This window comes from Ochotona princeps, chromosome Y (assembly GCF_030435755.1).
Source record: "Ochotona princeps isolate mOchPri1 chromosome Y, mOchPri1.hap1, whole genome shotgun sequence".
Lineage (NCBI taxonomy): Eukaryota > Metazoa > Chordata > Mammalia > Lagomorpha > Ochotonidae > Ochotona > Ochotona princeps.
The window spans coordinates 9,715,532-9,734,979 of NC_080866.1; the positions used below are offsets into that span (position 1 = coordinate 9,715,532).

Sequence of the window (19,448 nt, forward strand, 5' to 3'; positions counted from 1 at the left end):
TGTACTGTAAAGTTCTCCCTTAGTTTGCTTCATTGTTTTGTCATTTTTCTCCTAGCAATACAATTTCTTTTCTTTATCATTTTCATTTTTGATGATTTGATTCATCAGGGTTAGCAAAGGTATACATTCACTACAACACAGACCTGGCAATGTGATTTTAACAGAAAATAGACTCCACAAATCACAGGTACAATCATAATGCTGTAACTAATGGCTTAGGACTTGAAAATGAGACCAATACCACTGCCAGAGCAATACAAGTGAGAGCTATCACCGCACACTCCTAGGAAGTAACACAGGCACAGTCTCCAGAATCCAAGGAAACAAGATACATCTAATCCCCAAGTTTAAAGGGAAAGTCCCTACTTCAGAGCCCTGCCTCCAATAAAATAATTAACACATTTTCCCTAGCCTTTCAGAAAGCAGTACACATGGAGAGGTGCTGAACACCAAAGAATACGTATTAGTTCAGATACTGACATTTCAGAAAATAGCACACATATACACCCTGAACTCCCAGGAACCATCACACACATAGACAATGGCACACCCAGAAACAGCCCACATGTGCTTCAGCATACCCAGGACACAATACACAACATGAATTTTGACTTTTCAGGACACAGCTGCTTCTGCCTGGAGTTGAGCTATTGAAAACAAGTCTGGCTATGGTTCCAGACAGCCCCAGCATAAATGCAGCATCCTGAAGTTGAAGCTTGATTTGAGCTTGACTCTTGGAGGTCTTATTATTCCCTGAGTAGGACACAGATGTGCTGTGCATAGGTCCATGACTTGGGTGCGAGTAAACTCAGCTCCACCCAAACCAACAGGACCCAAGGCTGAGGTAACCATGACTGATAGTCATGGCTCCTTCCTCTGCCCTGCACCATCAGTTCCTACATTGCCAACCAGCACTACTGCTTTCATCACAGCATCATCAGAGAGCCAGTACCATACAGAACATTCACACTCCATGCTGGCATTTTCTGTAATCCCAGACGTGTCACAGGAGGGGACAGCAATGGCTAAAAGCACTTGAGAGAGCAGGGATAATAGACCAGAGCCCAGGCCGTGGCATTGTAGTGTGACCCCTTTCACCTTAGCCTGTGCCACAGGCCCCTTCACCCTGACCACTTACCAATCTCCTCAGGGTGATAGAGTATGGGTCCTTTGCAGTTGAGAGACCATGTCCACTAGCCTGAGAGAGCCCTTTGCCCTCAAGCCTGGTGTGCTGCAATAACCCCCACCCAGCATGTCACCAATCACGGAGAGGCCTTTGAATAAAGTCCAGGGCCAGTCCTAAACTGCCCAACTTGAGAGATCCCAAGCCTCATTCACACAAATGCTCAGCCTCAAATAATGCCTACGCTTACCCAGGATTCAGTAACCTCAAAGTACCAAAGGCACATACGCTTCACTCAGGCTCATAATCTTCCCATCTTACACTCCAACCCTGTTTCACCTGAGACCGCAAACTTTATCCACCTGTGGGGAAGCCCATCATTCTTCAGTACAAACCTGAAGGTCTGCAAGTTGAATGCTTGGCCTCATCCCCCACCCCCAACGAGCCCTGATATTCCAGTATTCCATTAACTTCCTGTCTGCCCCACATTCTGGTTTCCAGGACGATGCACCTCTCTTTGTTGAGACAGCAGATGTCTAGAGCTGTAGGAATTCAGTGAGTGCAGAGCCTGCCTGTTGATCACAATCCTGCTGGTGCCACAGCCCATGGCTGGGTTCCTGGTTTTCGGTCCTAGCTCACAGCAAGCCTCTGCATCTTCCCTCTCTCAGAATTCTTGCCTGATGACAGACTCAGTGGAGTTGGAGTGGGATACCAGAATCACATGTGTCAAGGTTCCTGCCAAAGCAAGCTTGGACACACCCAGCTTCAGCATTGGGAAATCTAGAGGTGAGAGTCTCAGGCACATTGCTGTGTTAGTGAGGTTGGCACAGGAGGTTCAGGACAGACTTTTAGCATTGGCAGATTAGACAACTGTATCGATACCAGAGGACATGGCTGATACCTTGTTCTTCTGTGGCCACTGTGATTACACAGCAACCTCTCATGTCTTCTGACATTCTAAGATGCCTTCAAAAATGTTTCCATGTAGTTCTCCAGGGAATAGTGTGCAAAGGTTGGCAAGTCAGAGAAGATTTACTTTCAAAAATTGAAGTGGATATATAGCATTCAAGTCCACAGACCTATGCAGCATCAGCCCATTGTGCCTGTGTGTTTCCCCTCCCCTTGTCCCACCTGTTCAGGGATGAATATGGACAAGGATGTTTGTGCTCTAACTATGCAGACCTCTCACCTGTACTCAATACTCCCAGTCCATCCTGGGAATGCTATGAATTGCTTTGCCTTCCATTTCTCCTTCTAGGTGTATTGCCTAAAGGGAAGATTTTGCTTTAATCTAACTCTGAGAGCCCCCTCAACTGGCTTTCTTATGAGTGCTGGCACTCACAGCCCTTGGACAACACTGATGCTTTTGAGAATAGAGGCCTAGTAAAGAAAGTGAGGGCCAGGAGAAATAAGCAGCAACTGAAAACCATTCTTGGCATCAAACTCAGCAATATTTGATTAAAACCATTTACTATCTTGAAAACAGTGCCTGTCAGAGGCTGCTGACATAAGATCCTAGAACAGCAACTGTGCTATTAATTAGACAAAAAGTGAAAATGTATGAACAGTGACAGTTAACATGAACTAACTAATTCAAGACGGAAGTACAACCAAGCTTGTACATAAGTGGTGTGTGTATGTTGTTCAAAGTCAGAGAAAGGGAGAGAAAAAGAGAGAGAGATCTACCCATTTATTCACTCCCTAGTCTGTGCAGATGAACCTGGTCAACATTAGAGACTGGAAGCTTTCATTTGGGTAGAAGAATCCCAAATATTATGGCCATTACTTCCTGCTTCCCCAATTGCACTGCCAGGTGATGAAGTGAAAATGACAGGTGGAACTGAAACCAGTGATCAAGAATGGGGTTGCTGATGTTGTAGACAACTTAAGCTGCTGTCCAACAATTCATTGGAAGTGTTGACTTTCTTTCTTTCTGATGACTATGATAAATTTTTTTTTGTTAACTCTCACAGGTTGTTAATGGAATTTTCAGGGTTTTCCATGTGTAAGCTCATGCCAAATGTGAATGTAGACAACATGTTGCTTCATTTCCAAATTGGAGAAGCTATTTCCTCACCTCATTGTTCTGCTTAGGAAAAGTTTCAGATGAAATAATAGTAGCAAGTATGTAGAAACCATTCCTTGTTTCTGATCTTAGAGAAATTATTTTCAAATTCTAAAACCTAAGTATGCAATTAACTACAGATTTTTCCATATGATTTTTATTTTCTTTTCATGAAATTTTCTTCTATTCCTAAATTGTTCATCAGTTACATTCTGAAAATAAAATTACTTTATTTAATTTAACACAATAGACATAAGTCAGAGTGGAGTTGGAAATGAAGGATTTCTTTTGCTTTTTTGGGTCTGTTTTAAAGAAAAAAATCTTCAACACATACACATACATCTTAGTGATAGTTAAAAGATATTTTCATGTTACATCTGGATCACAGGTAGAATCACTACTCTCTGATCCAAAATTCTTTTCTGGTAAGAGTTTGCAAAGTTTTGAAATATTTATCAATGCTTTCTTGTCACCTTCTAGTCAAACCTCGTCGCATGACCTGCAAAAACAAACACACCAGACAGCAGAAGGTGAGTAGATCTTAAAACACATTCACTAAAAGAAAATAATAATAAATCAATAAGTAATAATCCTCTTAAGTCCCTCATAGGTAAGAGAGGAATTACACCGTATACTATTAACTGTCTTCTTCCTGTTATGATCTTTCATAATAGCTAACATGATCATGAACCTTAAACAAGACAGGACAAATAACCGCTACTTCTTGTGTTGTTTTCACAGTATTTCAGACATTGTTTGTAAGGTTTATCATCAACAGAAACAGTTAAACCTTCCAACAACCCTGGAAATCAGTTACTGAAATACACTGATTTAAACGTTGAGGAATGTGAGGTATAGTACTGTTAAGTGTTTGAGATAAGATTGGGTGTCCACACCTTCATAGGGACTTTATGAAGAGCAGAGAAATTCTCCAAGGGCCTAGTGGCTAAATCCTCACCTTGCACACTCTGAGGTCCCATGTGGAAGCCAGTTCAGTTCCCAGCTGTTCCACTTCCCATCCAGTTCCCTGCTGATGGCCTGGGAAAGCAGTGGAGGATGGCACAAAGTCTTAGGACCATGGCACGATGTGGGAGACCTGGAGGAGGCTCCTGATTCTGGGCTTCAGATCAGCCTGGCTCTCACTGTAGCTGTCACTTGGGAATGATCCAGTGGATTGATGATATTTGTTTCTCTTTCCCTCTGTGAATGATAATTACGAAGAAACATAAAATCTCACAGGAGAGAGAGAGAGATAGAACTTCCAAGCCTGAAGACTCCAGGGTATAATGCTGAGAATGTATCAAACAGACAGTAACTTGAACTTCCCTCTGTGTTCACTCATACATTAAACAGAATTGTATCTTAAACTCATGTCCTCATTCTTGTAGGACAAAACAACTTCCTCTTTCTCTGGGTACTAAGTAGGCAGTCCTTCCAATGTTTGAAATTATTTTTGTTTCCTGTTGCTTCTACAATACAAAGTGACTTTTGAATGTCCAGTTGATTACAAATACTTCTCCAAAATTTTGGCAGAGTTTGCAACATGAAGAACTTCCCCAAATTTCTGGAAAATTCATTCAACATTTTCTGATGAAACAGAAAAGCAAGTCCAAGGAATTCTAAAAATATATATATGTATATATATATATGTATATATGCATATATATATGTATATATGCATATATATGTATATATGTGTATATATGCATATATATGTATATATATACATATATATATCTGTTATATATATCATAAGTATGATATATGTATGTATGACTTGGGATTCATGTATAAAAACATGGTAAACTGGTAGTAGCAGTATAGATATTACTAAATCAAATTAATGAGTATGTAATATCTCAAAGTGAAGTTTAGCTACATGTATTCCAACTTACAGGTCAACAAGAGTAGCTGTGGAGAAGTATCTAACAGTACACCTGGGTTCAAGCCAATTGATCTAGGCACCAGATTATCCAATCCCCAAATCAAATATGCTCAGGCTATTATCGTTTTCAGCTTTTATCACCATCTTACTTTTTGAACACTCATCTGATTTCACCTCTTCCTAACCTCATGTATGCCACCAAATTCTCCAGTTGTATTTCATCCTGTCTGTGCTTTCGTATATTTTCCCTTCACAGTCCAGAGGTTGATAAGACATACTTTCTTAAAGAAGCCCTACCGACATGCTTTCTCAAATGTTGTTCTCCACATTATCTTTCTAAATGTTCTCCCCTTTTCCACTTTCATTTGTGCAGAGAAAGTTGAAAACCATCTGGAGACAAACAGCCTCAAATGATGTGATCTATCCCCAAATACACTAGAAACACAGACACTGCTTTTCCCTTGAGGATTCAATCACCTCACATAGTTCCCTTGTTTGCTGATAATTTAAAGAATGCCATGTACCTGAAAACACTTTGCAATCCCAAAGGACAACTGGATTGAACAGTGAGTTTAAAAAAAATGTTACTTTCTCATTAAAGGGAAAGTCCAACGCGCCTTTACATAATGAAATCAGTACAAAGGAATCATCAGGAACAGCAAATTTACTAAACACAACTGGCTCAAAGAAGGGCCGGAAAGCAGTGTTCCGTCCTAAGGAATCAAACAGCTCAGGACAGCACTCTACACAAAAACATGGTAAGAAAATAATTTCAGGAGTTGTCTCTCTAGGCCCACTAGGAAGCCTAAGGGGGGTGAGGCTTGATGAGGATGGTCAAGCTGTGAGGGATGCAATTGCATGCTTGGGTCACACTCAACACAAAACAAATAGAGCCTGTAGAAACAAAATTATATTTTAAGGTATTTGGGGATGATCTAAGCAAATATATTTGGGATCAGGTTACTTAGCCTATATTCAAATACTTCATGGAGAGGAAGTCAGTTGTCCTAGGAGTGAAAATGCCAGTTAATATGCCTGTTTCCCATGGCAGAGTCCTGGGTTCCAGAACTGACCCTATCTCTGACTCTAGCAAATTGTTGATATACAACTTAGTAACACTTGGTGAGGAGATAAGTGATTGAGGTCTTACAACCCTCTGAGAAAACTGAATAAAGCTTTCTGATCTGAGACTGATTTGGATGCTATCCAGGTTACTCAAGCTCTCTGCCTTCTGTATGCTCTGATTCTCTCAACTGCTGTGTCAATCTCTACATGAGTCTTTCTTTGCCTTTTAAGTAAACAGATGTTCAAACTTCAGGGGAAATGAATTAAAACCAGAGGTTGCAATGAAAAACAAATGTCCATGCAGTTTTTCCTTGTCTTGAAAGCCCTTTAGTTTATTTGAAACATTAAACCCAAAAGAACTGGTAACTTCACTGACTTAGTCTCTCCATCTCAGAACTCAGAAGAAAGGATGAGAATGAAGAATTTCAGATGTACAACTTGAAAGGAAGAAAGGGTCAGACATACAAAGAGTTCAGTGAGATTAAGGATGATGACTACCTGTGTAAGTGACCCTTTGGCACATCCACAAAGAAAAATCCCATAGTCTGAATTGAAATTCCACTTGTAATTTGGTCTTACATCATTCTGTCTTCTGGTAACTTGGGGTGCAAGACTGAGGCTGAGTGATGTGAGCACTTGGTTGCTTCTGATGCTCTCTATAGCCAGTAACGTTTGGTATACTTTCCTTATCCCTTCCACTCTCATCTCCAGATTGTGAGAAGTGTCAGATATGCTTCCTGAAGAGCTGTGCTGCTCATGAACCCCCCACCCCCCGTGTTTCTAAAGGACAATCAGGTGGAAAAGGGACATCCTAGTCGAGCTCTCCTCAGTGTGCCCACTGTACTTCGAATTGGCCCATCGAGCATTCCAGAGGCTGGGCTTGGAGTATTTAATGAAGCATCTGATCCGCCTTTGGGGCTGCACTTTGGTCCTTTTGAGGGCAAGATCACAGAAGTGGAAGAGGAAGCCGACAGTGGGTACAGCTGGCAGGTAAGAAGCACATCCCTTTCCAGTCTGATGGCTTTTCACCTGCCTAGCATGACACTGGTTCATGTGTCCTTCTACACATTATGGCATGTGTTGAGCCAACATGATGAACCAGGCTGTAAAGATTAGCATAGGGCTCAGCGTCGTGGCCTTGTGGCTAAAGTCCTCACTTTGAACCTGCTGGGATCAAAACTGGGCACTCTTTCTAATCCCAGCAGTTCCACTTCCCATCCAGCTCCCTGCTTGTATCCTAGGACAGCAGTTGAGGATGGCCCAAAGCCTTGGCACCCTGCATCTGCATGGGAGACCCCAAAGAGTTTCCTGGTTCCCAGCTTCGGATCAGCACAGTACCGGCTGTTGTCGTTAGTTGGGGTAGTGGCTCATCAGAAGGTAGATCATTCTCTCTCTCTGTCTCGTCCTCACTGTACATCTTACTTAGTAATAAAATAAATAATTCCAATAAATAAATAAATATTAGCATAGAGAAAATCACTGGGCTGTTAAAAATAAAGCAGTGGCAATCTCCTCTATGGGCTTCTACTGTAGGAAATAAACAAGAAGAAATGTGTACCAACACTATGTAAAGAATCAACATGTGTTGGACTCATGTAATGTCAAAGAACATGATGATATTGTTGTTAATAATTCTGCTGAACTACCCCCATTTCAGAAACGTATTAACCTATTTTTTTGAAACTCAGATAGCCAAGGGCATGAGCAGCCATGAGTATGTGAATGGAAAGGATACTTCTTTTGCCAACTGGATGAGGTAAGAGCCATGGCATGTTACAACTACAGAGGATATTTCTCTCCAAGAAAAGATCACTTTCCTTTCTCCTTTACTTTCCTCAGTGACTTTTGCATCATATGTCCTCTTTCATGTTTATTCTAATGACCTGTGGATGTCATGGCCAGTTTCTAAAAGCACATTCTATCAAAATACTATTTCTTTTTTATTCATTAATTGAATTGCATTATGTGACACAGTTTCATAGGTACTTGGATTCTCCCCACCACTCCCCAAACCCTCCCACCATAGTGGATTCCTCCACATTTTTGCATAACCACAGTTCAAGTTCAGTTGAGATTCCTCCATTGCAAGCACATACCAAATATAGAGCGCTGCATCTTATTGTCTAGTCAAGTTCAATGGCTTCTTAGGCATACCCTCTCTGGATGGAAGGCAGAGCCAGCAGAGTATCATCCCAATCAATTAAAAGCCAGGGAACTTGAGCATTTTTTCGTATGCTTATTTGCCATTTGGGTTTGTTCTTTTGTGAAGTGTCTGCCCATTTCCCATGCCCATTTCTTGAGTGGCTTGTTTGTTTTGACATTTAGGTTGTTTTGTAGCTCTTTGTATATTCTATCACCTCTGCAGTGCGTGAATATCTTCTCCCATTCTGTGTGTTACTTTGTTACTTTGTTGATTATTTCCCTTGCTGTACAGAAGCCTCTTAGTTTGATGAGATCCCATTTGTTTATTCTGGTCTTGATTGCTATTGCCTTTGGTGTCCCTTTTAGGAAGTCGGGACCAACCCCTAGATGTTGCAGAGTATTTCCAACCTTTTCTTCCTAAGGTTTGAAGTTTTCTGAATGTAGGTTTAGATCTGTTATCCATTTAGATTTGATCTTAGTGTATGGTGAGAGCGTACAGTGAGAGCTTGACTTGTTTCCCATTAAGATTCCTCTGATTTATTTGTCTTGTCTTATGGCCTCATCGAGTTCCTCTAGGACTATGTTGAATAGTATTGGAGGAAGTGGACATCCCTGTCTTGTTCCAGATCTCAGTGGGAAGGGTTCCAGTTTTTCTCCATTCAGTATGATGCTGGCGTTGGGTTTTACATATATTACCTTGATTATGTTGTGGATTTTTCCATCTATGCCTACCTTGGTTAGGGTTTTTAGCAGGAAGTGGTGTTAGATTTTGTCGAAAGCTTGTTCTGCCTCTATCGATATTATCATGTGATTCTTGTTTTTCAGTTTTTGGATATGGTGTATCACATTTATGGATTTCCATATGTTGAACCATCTCTGCATTCCAGGAATGAATTCTACCTAATCTGGATGAATGATCTGTCCAATGCGTTTTTGAATTCTATTTTCTAGGATTTTGATGAGAATCTTAGTTTTTATTCATCAAAGAGATAGGTCTGTAGTTTTCTTTCTCTGTTGGTTTTCTGTCTGGTTTTCGGATTAAGGAAATGTTGGCTTCATAGCACATTCTATATAAATACAATTTCTTTTATCATAACATAAATCATTATGCTTAATAAACAGAGCACAGAGATGGACCTTGAGCAATCTAGGTCAACTGGGGCCATTAGACACACTCTTTCTCTATTTAGCATTGATTAAATTTCATGGCAGTCAAGGTGGGAGTAAGGTGGGCTTGGGTTTTGAGCATGACTAATGAGGAAGGAAGAAAGAAAGCATGCTTATCACAATGAACACTGTATCTACAACTTGTACCTGGGAGTTCACTGATCTCATGAGAGAGGTATATGTTTGCAGGGAGAGCTCTTGCAGAATTGGGATTCAAGCAGGGTGGAGGCAATTACAGAGCACATAAGATATAAACGTGACAGAGCATGCAAACTCAGTATTTATCTCCACCCCAGGTATGTGAACTGTGCCCGCAATGATGAGGAGCAGAATTTGGTGGCCTTCCAGTACCACAGGCAGATATTTTACTGCACCTGCCAGGTCATCAAACCAGGCTGTGAGCTGCTAATATGGTATGGGGATGAGAATGGCCAGAAGCTGGGTATCAAGGGAAGCAATGAAAAGAAAAAGAAGGGAAGAAAAAGGAAGAGCTCACAACAGTGAGAGGTAAGTAGCACTGTTGTGCTGAAATAAGCAAAGGAGTCCACTTGGGAATATTTGTGATTCAACTCTAAGGAGTCAAATGTATTATAAGTGCTGCCAAAGTTCAATTCAAATGTGATTTGCATTTAGCAAAAACAAAGACTTACTTATCAAAGGAAAGGAAGAGTTATAGAGAGACTCAAGCACAGAGATAGAGAGAGATAGAAAGGAGAGATCACCACCTACTGTTTTATTCCCCAAAAGCTGCACTAGGGCATAGTATGGCATCCTATGGCTAAAGTCCTCACCTTGGACATGCTGGGATCCCATATGGACACCAGTACATGGCCTGACTGCTCCACATCCCTTCCAGAATCCTGCTTGTGGTCTGTGGAAAGCACGTGAGGATGGCTTCAAGCCTTGGGATCCTACACCCACATAGGGGACCCTGGAAGAAGTTCCTAGCTCAAGACTTTGAATGGATACATCTCTGGTTATTGTGGCCACAGGGGAGTGAATCAAAAGACAGAAGATTTCCTCTCTGTCCTAGACCAATCCATGTTTCTATATACCATGTAAATATACATATATACAATTAGATTTAATGCTGCACCTGCCAAAACTATCTCTGGCTGAAGCCAGGAGTCTAGAATGCATCTACGTCTCCCATGTTTTTCAGCACTTGAACGATCTTGTGCTCTTTCCCTGGGTACATTAACACACAGGAGATTGGACGTGGAGCAGCCAGAGCTCAATCTAGTGCTTCTATGGCATACTAGTGTCATAGTCAGTGACTTACACCAGTGTAACCTAATCCTGACACATTTTTTATGTCTTTGAGTCCTGGGAACAATTGATACCAGTTTCATTTAGTTCTTTTATTTGTTAAATACTTGGTGCACAAAAATATCCCACAACACCCCTTTTGGAGAGGGCCCAAAACAAAAAAAAAGAAGTTCTTGGTCACTTTGCAGCTCTTCTACTATGGAAGTTCCTTCTGGATCATGAACAGTTTATTTTACATTTTCTCCATGCTCCCCGCCCCTCCAAAAAAAAAAAGCCATATGTTTCTATTTAGTCATTGTTTCAATGGGTTGTTGTCATGTGAATTCTGTGCTTAAGACTGTCCATGGAAATGGAGATTTGCTGAATAATACAATTGAGTGAAATATGAGCATGAGCACAGCCAAGTGTTTTGGGATTAGGTCTGGTTTTCATGTCTGTTTGCCTCTTTAGAAAGACTTTCCTATTTACTTGAAAAGCTACAAAGACAGAAGAGAGAAATCCATTATCTGCTGGCTCACTTCCCAAATAGCCCCAACAACCAGGGCTGGACGAGATTTAGGTCAACGCCAAAGAATTTCTTTCAGGTTTCCCACATAGTGGCATTCACAAACTAAGGCCATAGTCTGCTGTTTTCACAGGTGTACTCTCAGGGCTGTTGCTCAGAAGCAGCATAGCTACGAGTCCAGCAATCATATATACAGGCTTGCAGCACTGCAGTCTGAGGCTTAACGCATCTCACCACTACGCTGTTTTCCCCCGTCTAGATTTTCCTGATGAAAAAAGACACTTGTGGAGATTTGGGTCATCACACTGAGGTTGATAGTCTTATGTGTAAACTATCAGAGGGCAGTGGGTATCTGAAATTGGGGTCAGAGAGTTAGTCAGTCAGTGGAGGGAAGTATCGTTGAAGTGGGAAGTTCCAATGCATGGAAAATAGGGAAACCCTGAGATTGGTCAATACAGAGAGGCATGACACCTGAGGATAGTCTTTCACATGATTTGTGTGACAGGGAGGAAAAGCAATCCTTAGCGTAGGCATGAGGCAGTGGTAGTTAGGTTGTCTCAGACTCAGGAATGGGCATTACTGTTCCTTGCCTAGCCAGAGCAGTAACACAAAACATCAAGTTACACTTATTTTGGGTTGAGAAACACAGATCTAGTCATAAGTGCTCATCTTCAACAAAATGTGCCTTCCAAATTTGTGAATCTCCTGTTGTATGGCTTCTTCCTTCATAGAGCTCTTCCTGTTCATAAAGAGTGTCAAGAAGGAAATTCTACCCTGAGTGATCAGAGTTCTCTTCAACACAAGAAGATAGCCTCAAGTAACTTTTCAGACAAAGTGCCAGGGATGCAAGTGAAGGCTGTGGGGGACAGAGAAGTACAGGGAAACATGAATGAAGAGGACATCCTCAACGGATGTGGTAGAGGTCACTAAGGCCTAAGCTATGAAGGAAGTCTAAAAGTGAAACTACAGAATGGTAGTTGGGTTGCATCGGACTGGTTCATATGTGAAAATGTATGCTGATACAGACCTTTTGGATTTCTAAAGCTGTCGTAGAAAATTAAAAAAAAAAAAAAAAGAAGATGATTGACGTACCACACAGGATCACTTGGTGGATGCCAGCTGTTGCTAGTACATGAGGAACAAATACTAGGACAGGCTTAATCCAAGTGAAAGCAGATAGCCAGGCTGCTTGTTTGTATCTGCCCTAACCTCAAACCATCTTATTTTAGAAGACACAATGTAGTCAGAGATCCATCCTGGTCACCTATGCTCCCTTGTCTTCTACAGTCACAAGTCCCTCATTTGACATGCCATCCTTAGTTACTGCTCTTGGGACTTTACAGAAATATCTGAAAGACAGCTCCTGTAACCAGTGAACCATTCTCAAGGGGATGGGCAGCATCTGACCCACACAGATGCCATGACACAGTTAAGGATGATAGGTCCATAAAAATTCCAAACCCATTTGGAGAACAAAAATGCAGAGGGAGAAATAAGGGCCATTCTTTTTCCTTCCAGGCTCCACCCAAATCTCATTGAAGGCCTCGAGTGAGAGTGAGAAAAAGAGGACGATCCCAAAAGAGGCTGGGCAGTGAATGCACAGGAAACATTCAAATCTTCTGTGAGAGGTAGCATTCCCAAACAGAGCAGGGGCTGAGTATGCCAACTGTTTGTAGGGCATCAGTGATATGTCACAGATTATTATCTGTCACCAGAGAGTTTGCAAACTGGGAAGAAACCCAATGAGTGCAAATAATGTAGGCAAGGCTTCACACAAAAATCACACCACACCAGGTACCGGAAGAGTCACAGGGGAGATTCTCTCAACTTGAAGTGAGTGTGGGAGGGTTTTCACACAGACGTTACATTTCATCACACACCAGAGGACACAGAGGTTAGAAGCCATATGCTTGCGGGGAGTGTGGTTGAGACTACACTCATCAGCTTACTAGAGAACACATGTGGGAAGAAGCAGCGTGTTTGTGGAGAAGGAGAGTAAAAGAGAGATAAAATCATCTAACAGCCAACACGAGACAGCAGCCTTTAGTTCAGAGAGGTCTTGAACTATTGGAGTCATGAGTTTCTCCAACAGTGTACAGACTGAAGAAATGTTTAAGCACATTTCCACTTTCATGATGAGAAATGGGTTAGAGAAACAGAGGAGTGTTGCTGAGATTTTAGGGGGATGTTGACTTGTGACCTTTGGACACATCTTTCAGCAACCTGTTTTGTTCATGCTAATGAATGTTGTCTGCATACACACCTGAAGACCAAGTTACATGCCACCTCTGCTACTACTGTTTAGGACAGAGGTTCTAGATCAGGTTTCCTTAAGACTACATGGAGCTGTAAACCTGTATTTCTTTTGAGTATTTGAAAGGCAGATCTATTCATGGACTGTGGGAGAGAAACCTGTTGTTACATACTCATTGGGGTTTAGGAGAGGAATCTTATCTCCAGTGAAGCATGATGGTCTCTCTTTGACTTTGGCTCTGATATTGTTGCAAGAAATGGCATCTTCTGGTTCCTCTGCCTGCTGTTTCCAGGCTCTATTCCCTCAGTGTTGAAAACCAACAGATGTAAGGTGCACTTACATGTAGGTGTTTGCATGACACATGTATGTACGTGCCTGTGATCATGAGTAACACATATTCATGTGTGTGTCTCTCCTATATGCTAATTATAGGAGAAGCTGATGCTCCTGAGACTGCAAGGACCCCGGTAACATTTGCTGGCTGGGTGTGTCTGAGGGTAGAGAACTCATATTGTGTCTGATGGGGCTGGGGAGAAACAGTGAAAAGAGGTCCAAAGTTTCAGGGCCTGACCAGTCGTGGCTAGGCACACTACAATTATGAATCCATCTACACAGATGCTACACCCAGTAGAGGGAAACCTGTGGCTCCCAGGAGGGGCTGCACAGAACTATAGATGAGTTGGTGCCAATTCCAGGTCAAGGTGGAGAATATCTCAGGTCGCACAAGGGCTTGGGAAGCAGTACTCATTTGACTACCCAGAGAAGCTTTGGACAGTATTACATGGCAGATTTTCAATGGTTAGGGTGAGAAAGTACTTTTGACTTTTGCTGAGACTTGATTTGGGGCATGACACGTGGTCTAATTCTGAAAGGGGTCCAAATGCTGATGAGAAGAGTGTGTAGTTTGTAGATATTAGGTCAAATATTATGCAAACTGTCTGTGAGGCCCATCTGCTGGATAGCATGATTTGACTTAAACTTATGTTTATTGGTTTTCTGTCTGGATGATTCATTCTGTGTCATACTGAAGGAACTCTGATACGGAGCATGATGTCTCAACCATTTTTTGTTACCAATATTTATTTGAAATGGATCAGAGGTAGAGCAGCCAAGACTCAAACCCATGCTCATGCAGGATGTGGGAATCACTGGTAATAGCTTAAATTACAGGTTGTTACATGTAGTGGCCACAGTGCTGACCCCTCCACCAGTGTCTTAACCACTAGAGCAACTGTTATTCATCTGGTACTCACTGATCCATTGAAGTTCAGTTTAAATATTTCATTAGGGAATTTTTCCTTAAACTGATGAGGTTTGGACCTTGCCTCTGGACCCATCTAGACATCCATTCACACTTTCATCGAAGTCTGACTTTTTCCTTTGTAGCGTTTAATACAATCATATGTAATAGTAGTGTCATCTGTAGGATTCAGTGTTCTATGTAATAGGGAATATTTCTCTTGGCAATCACCACATTATCATGGATCCAGGACCTTTTCTTTTTTTGTAGGTTGGTGTTCAATATTCTCTTCTCAGGCAGTTCCTTAAATACACTCATTCATCTTACTAGCTATTCTCAAAGGGCTACGCAGGTGGGGAATTGTAGAGTTTTTGAATCTTGGTGTGGGTGACAGAGGCTGATGGCCAAAGAAGATTAGGGTTAAGTTATTTGGGAAGCAAAAGTGAGTGAGTTGGAAATTCTCTGAACAATCATTTAATAAGGCTGCCCCCCACCTCCAATTACTACAACGTTCTATCTCCACCCTAAAGTAAGTCATGGGACAATTATGTATTCATTGATGGAATCATTTCACTAGGCAATTCATTTTATTAAGTAAACATCAGCTCACAAACCCAGTACCAGAATGATTTTGCAGAATGAGAATGCTGAGAACTGTCACATTTTAATTGCATGAGGCTTCAGCATGGAGATGACTGTGTTCTCCCAAGGCACGTCACTGAGTACCAGGAACATCCTCCAAAGTGGACAAGAACTACACAGGCTCCTTTCAGTCTCTGCAAAGAAGGTTCCCTCTGCATAGGCCAACACTATTTCTTTTTGTTACTTATTTCCCTTCTTTTCCTTGGCTTCCATTTCCATGCAGCTTCTTTATATGCACTTGCTCCTCCTTCTAAATAATCCTGATGCTCCTCTCTGTAGGGGCCATGAATCCAGAGAATCGCCATGGAGGCAAAGTGCATGTTGTGATTGAACTGTGTTTCCTTCCTCTTGGCTAACAGCTGTGCACTGAACAATCTCACAAATTTCATAGAATTGGAGCCAGACGCTTTGTGTATAAGGCATATAGTGAAAGCAAAGACATTTCTTGATCCCAAAGACACTCTGGTTTGGAAGGCCTGCACACTGCTCCACCCGCATGCTGATTCATGGAGAGCAGTCAAGGCATATTCTTTTTTCTTTACTGTGGAAGAATCTTCATTTTTAGAAAACAAAGCCAGGCCCAGCACGGTAGCCTAGACTCCTCACCTTGCACATGCCAGGATCCCCTATGTGTGCTGGCTCTAATCCTAGTGGTCCACTTCACTTCCCATCCAGCACCCTGTTTGTGGCCTGGGAAGCAGTCGAGCATGGCCTAAAGCCTTGGGACCCTGCATGCACATGGGAGACCTAGAAGAAGCTCCTGGCTCCTGGTTTCAGATCAGCTCTGCTCTGGGCATTGTGGTCACTTCGAGACTGAATCATTGAACAGAAGATCTCTGTCTTTCCACCTCTCTGTTTATCTGCCTTGTCAATAAAGGAGGCTGAATGTGACTTCTCTCCTTGACTACTCCCTTCCTCCAGATTCAGCAATAAAAAAAAGAGAACATGGAAATTGTGATCTCACCCAATGTCCTGTAGCCCTTGACCCTATTCATCCTAATCACCTATGTAAAAATCACCAAAAATGAAATTAAATTAAAATCCAAAAATTCGGAGAAGATGACAAAGGAAAGCTTTGCTGAGATGTTATCCTGAACTCACAATCTTTGCTTTCAGAATTTGGAATATATCACACGATTCTCTTCTGGCCTATAGTCTCCTGTGAGAGATCAGCTATGAATTTAATTGTACTTCCTCTATATGTCAATTGATCTGTTTTTTTTTTTTTTTTCTTGAGTACATTGAAGGATTTCTTCCTTGTGTTCCATTGACTAGAGCTTGATTATCTTGCATTGTGGTCAAGATTACTTTTGGTCAAAACACATATAGGGAGTTCTGTGCCTTCCTGGATGTTAATGTCAATTCTGTTTGCAGTTTATGAAATTTCTCATATGTTCTTTCATTGAATTTCTTGTTTAAAACAGATTTATTTTATGTTTATTGGAAAGTCACATATATAGAGTAGGAGAGTCAGAGAAAGATCTTCTGCCTGTTGACTCACTTCCCAAGCATCAGTGATGGCAGGAGCTGAGTTGATTTGAAAACAGGAGACAGGAGCCTCTTCTAGGTCTCCAGTCTGGGTGCAGCATCGCATGGTTTGGACCATCCTTCACTGTTTTCCAAGGACACAAGCCAGGAGCTATAGTGTAAGTCGGGTTGTGGGAATTAGAACTAGTGTCCTATGAGTTCTTGATGCATGAAAAATGATGATCCTGAACTCTAGACTACCATACCAGGCCCATTGAATTCATGTCTTTGATAAAGATTTATTTATTTTTCTTAAAAAGTCACATATACAGAGAGGAAAAGAGACAGAGAGGAAGATCTTCCGTCCAATGATTCACTCCGCAAGTGAGTGCAACAGCTGGAGCTGAGTCAATCCATAGCCAGGAACCAGGTGTTTCTTCTGGGTCTCCCACATGGGTGCAGGATCCCAGAGCTTTGGGCTGTCCTCAACTGCTTACCCAGGCCACAAGCAGGGAGCTGGATGGGACATGGAGCTGCCAGGATTAGAACCCGCAGCCACACGGGACCCCGGGCGCCTCCAAGATGAGGAACCCAGCTACTAGCCCATGCCGGTTAATACATTGAATGCATTTTTAAACAGAACTTCTCTTTCTGCACCTTCTAGGATTTCTATAACTCTTTTATGTGGGCCTTTTAATAGTGTGTCTTACTTCTTAAATACCTTTTCTTCTTTTATAGCTTTACCCAGCTCTGCTTCCATCTTTTTAATTGTTTTTCCATTGTAACAAGAAATATCTTTGAATTCTAAGATTATTCTTCTGCCACTGTCATTCTGTATCCTTTATTTTCTCAATGTAGTCCTCAGTTATCACTGAGAATGATAACAGCTTTTGTTCCTTGACAGGGGAGTCTTCAGTTTTCTATGTTATGATTTGGTCTCTGCTTTTACTCTTGAACATTGTACTTCTCGTTAGCTGATTCTTTTGCTTTTTTGTATATATTTTATTTTGAAATTTTTGAATTTTGTGGTTCAATATTGTATAGACTGGGATTCTGCCCCACAGCACAACAAATTTTCCCCATAATTCCATAATTATGTCATAAACCCATCAGTCTCTTATTGAAGTGTGCCCAAGCATTGCTGGTACAATGTCAAACAGTCCAGCAACCCATTGTCTACATATTTCCAACAATTTTATTGGGAGTCCACCTTTTGTTTAAAAGCAGGAATGAATGTTGCATTGTTCCCCAACATCTGGATATGGTATTCCCCAGTACTTCATCCCTATACATTTCCATAAATGAGACGTCATGAAACAAGGTCAAATACTGGTATGAATTAGAATAACAGCTACAAAAACCACCACAGCAATTATGACACCATGGAAAAACCACCACTGAGTAACCAACATAACTGTGACAAAAAATACACACACACACACACACACACACAGACACACACAAAGTCTCTTATGGCCCAGCAGCGTGGCCTAGTGGCTAAAGTCCTCACCATGTGCATGCCAGGATCCCATATACGCAACGGTTCTAATTCTGGCAGCTCCACTTCCCATCCAGCTCCCTGCTTGTGGCCTGCAAAGGCAGTCAAGGATAGCCCAAAGCTTTGGGATCCTGCACCCATGTGAGTACTTGGAGGAGGTTCCTGGCTCCTTGCTCTGGATCAGCACAGCATCGGCCCTTGAACTCACTTGTGGAGTGAATCATCTGACGGAAGATCTTCCTCTCTGTCTCGCCTCCTCTTTGTATATCTGACTTTGCAATAAGAATTAACCAATCTTTATAAAATAAAAAGTGTCTTGGGAAAAGTATGCCACCATGTAATCCATGATGCAGTGAGGAATCCAAAAAAAAGAAGAATGTATCTGGGATAAGTGAAGCTGAAATCTAAAACATCAAAAGATGGGATGCAGCAAAAAAATAATAAATAAAACAGTCAAAAACTAACAAACTAACAAACAAATAAAAACCAGTATGGATCAGTGTCGCTGTCCCGCAGCGATGGACTTGGTGCACGGAGCCGATAATAACACATGTGGACCCTGACTGATGGTCAAAAGCCGTAGTTTATTAGTAGCATCAAATTTTATACACTGAGGGTCATACAGGATTAGGGTAGAGATACTTAGTTTATCAACAAAACCATCAACTGTTTCTATGCCTTTGTTTGGAAGTCCTTTTCTCTTGTATATTACTTTCCACTCAACTGTTCTTATACAACTGATATCTCATCAGGTATACAAAAGGTAGCCATTTGGTTATTCTCCTCCAAATATCCAAACAACTGTAATCCTGTGCTCACTGACCTTCTACGGTCACAATGTCCTCCTACACATATCCCCCTTCTGTGTTTTGTAAAATTAGGCCTGAAAGATGTGTGTAGGGGGAGCATGCTCTTGGAAGAGCAGAAAAATGGGGAGAAACAATATTCTATATTATATAATTTCTGCCGAGGTAAGATGCTTTTATGTTTAACTGAAATCAGAGTGGCACAGGAACAGTGTAAAGACCAACATTAACATACATAGCAGCTGAGTTCAAACATAACATCAAAGTTCTTTACAGTTACAGTTACATCTTGTTTAGCATTAAGTTTTAAATTGATAAAA

At 41.5% G+C, this 19,448-nt stretch overlaps 1 pseudogene; it reads left to right on the forward strand.

The window, feature by feature from the left end:
- The first annotated feature begins 5,698 nt into the window (after window positions 1-5,698).
- Window positions 5,699-19,448, forward strand: part of LOC131478715 (histone-lysine N-methyltransferase PRDM7-like) — a 54,412-nt pseudogene continuing 40,662 nt past the window's right edge.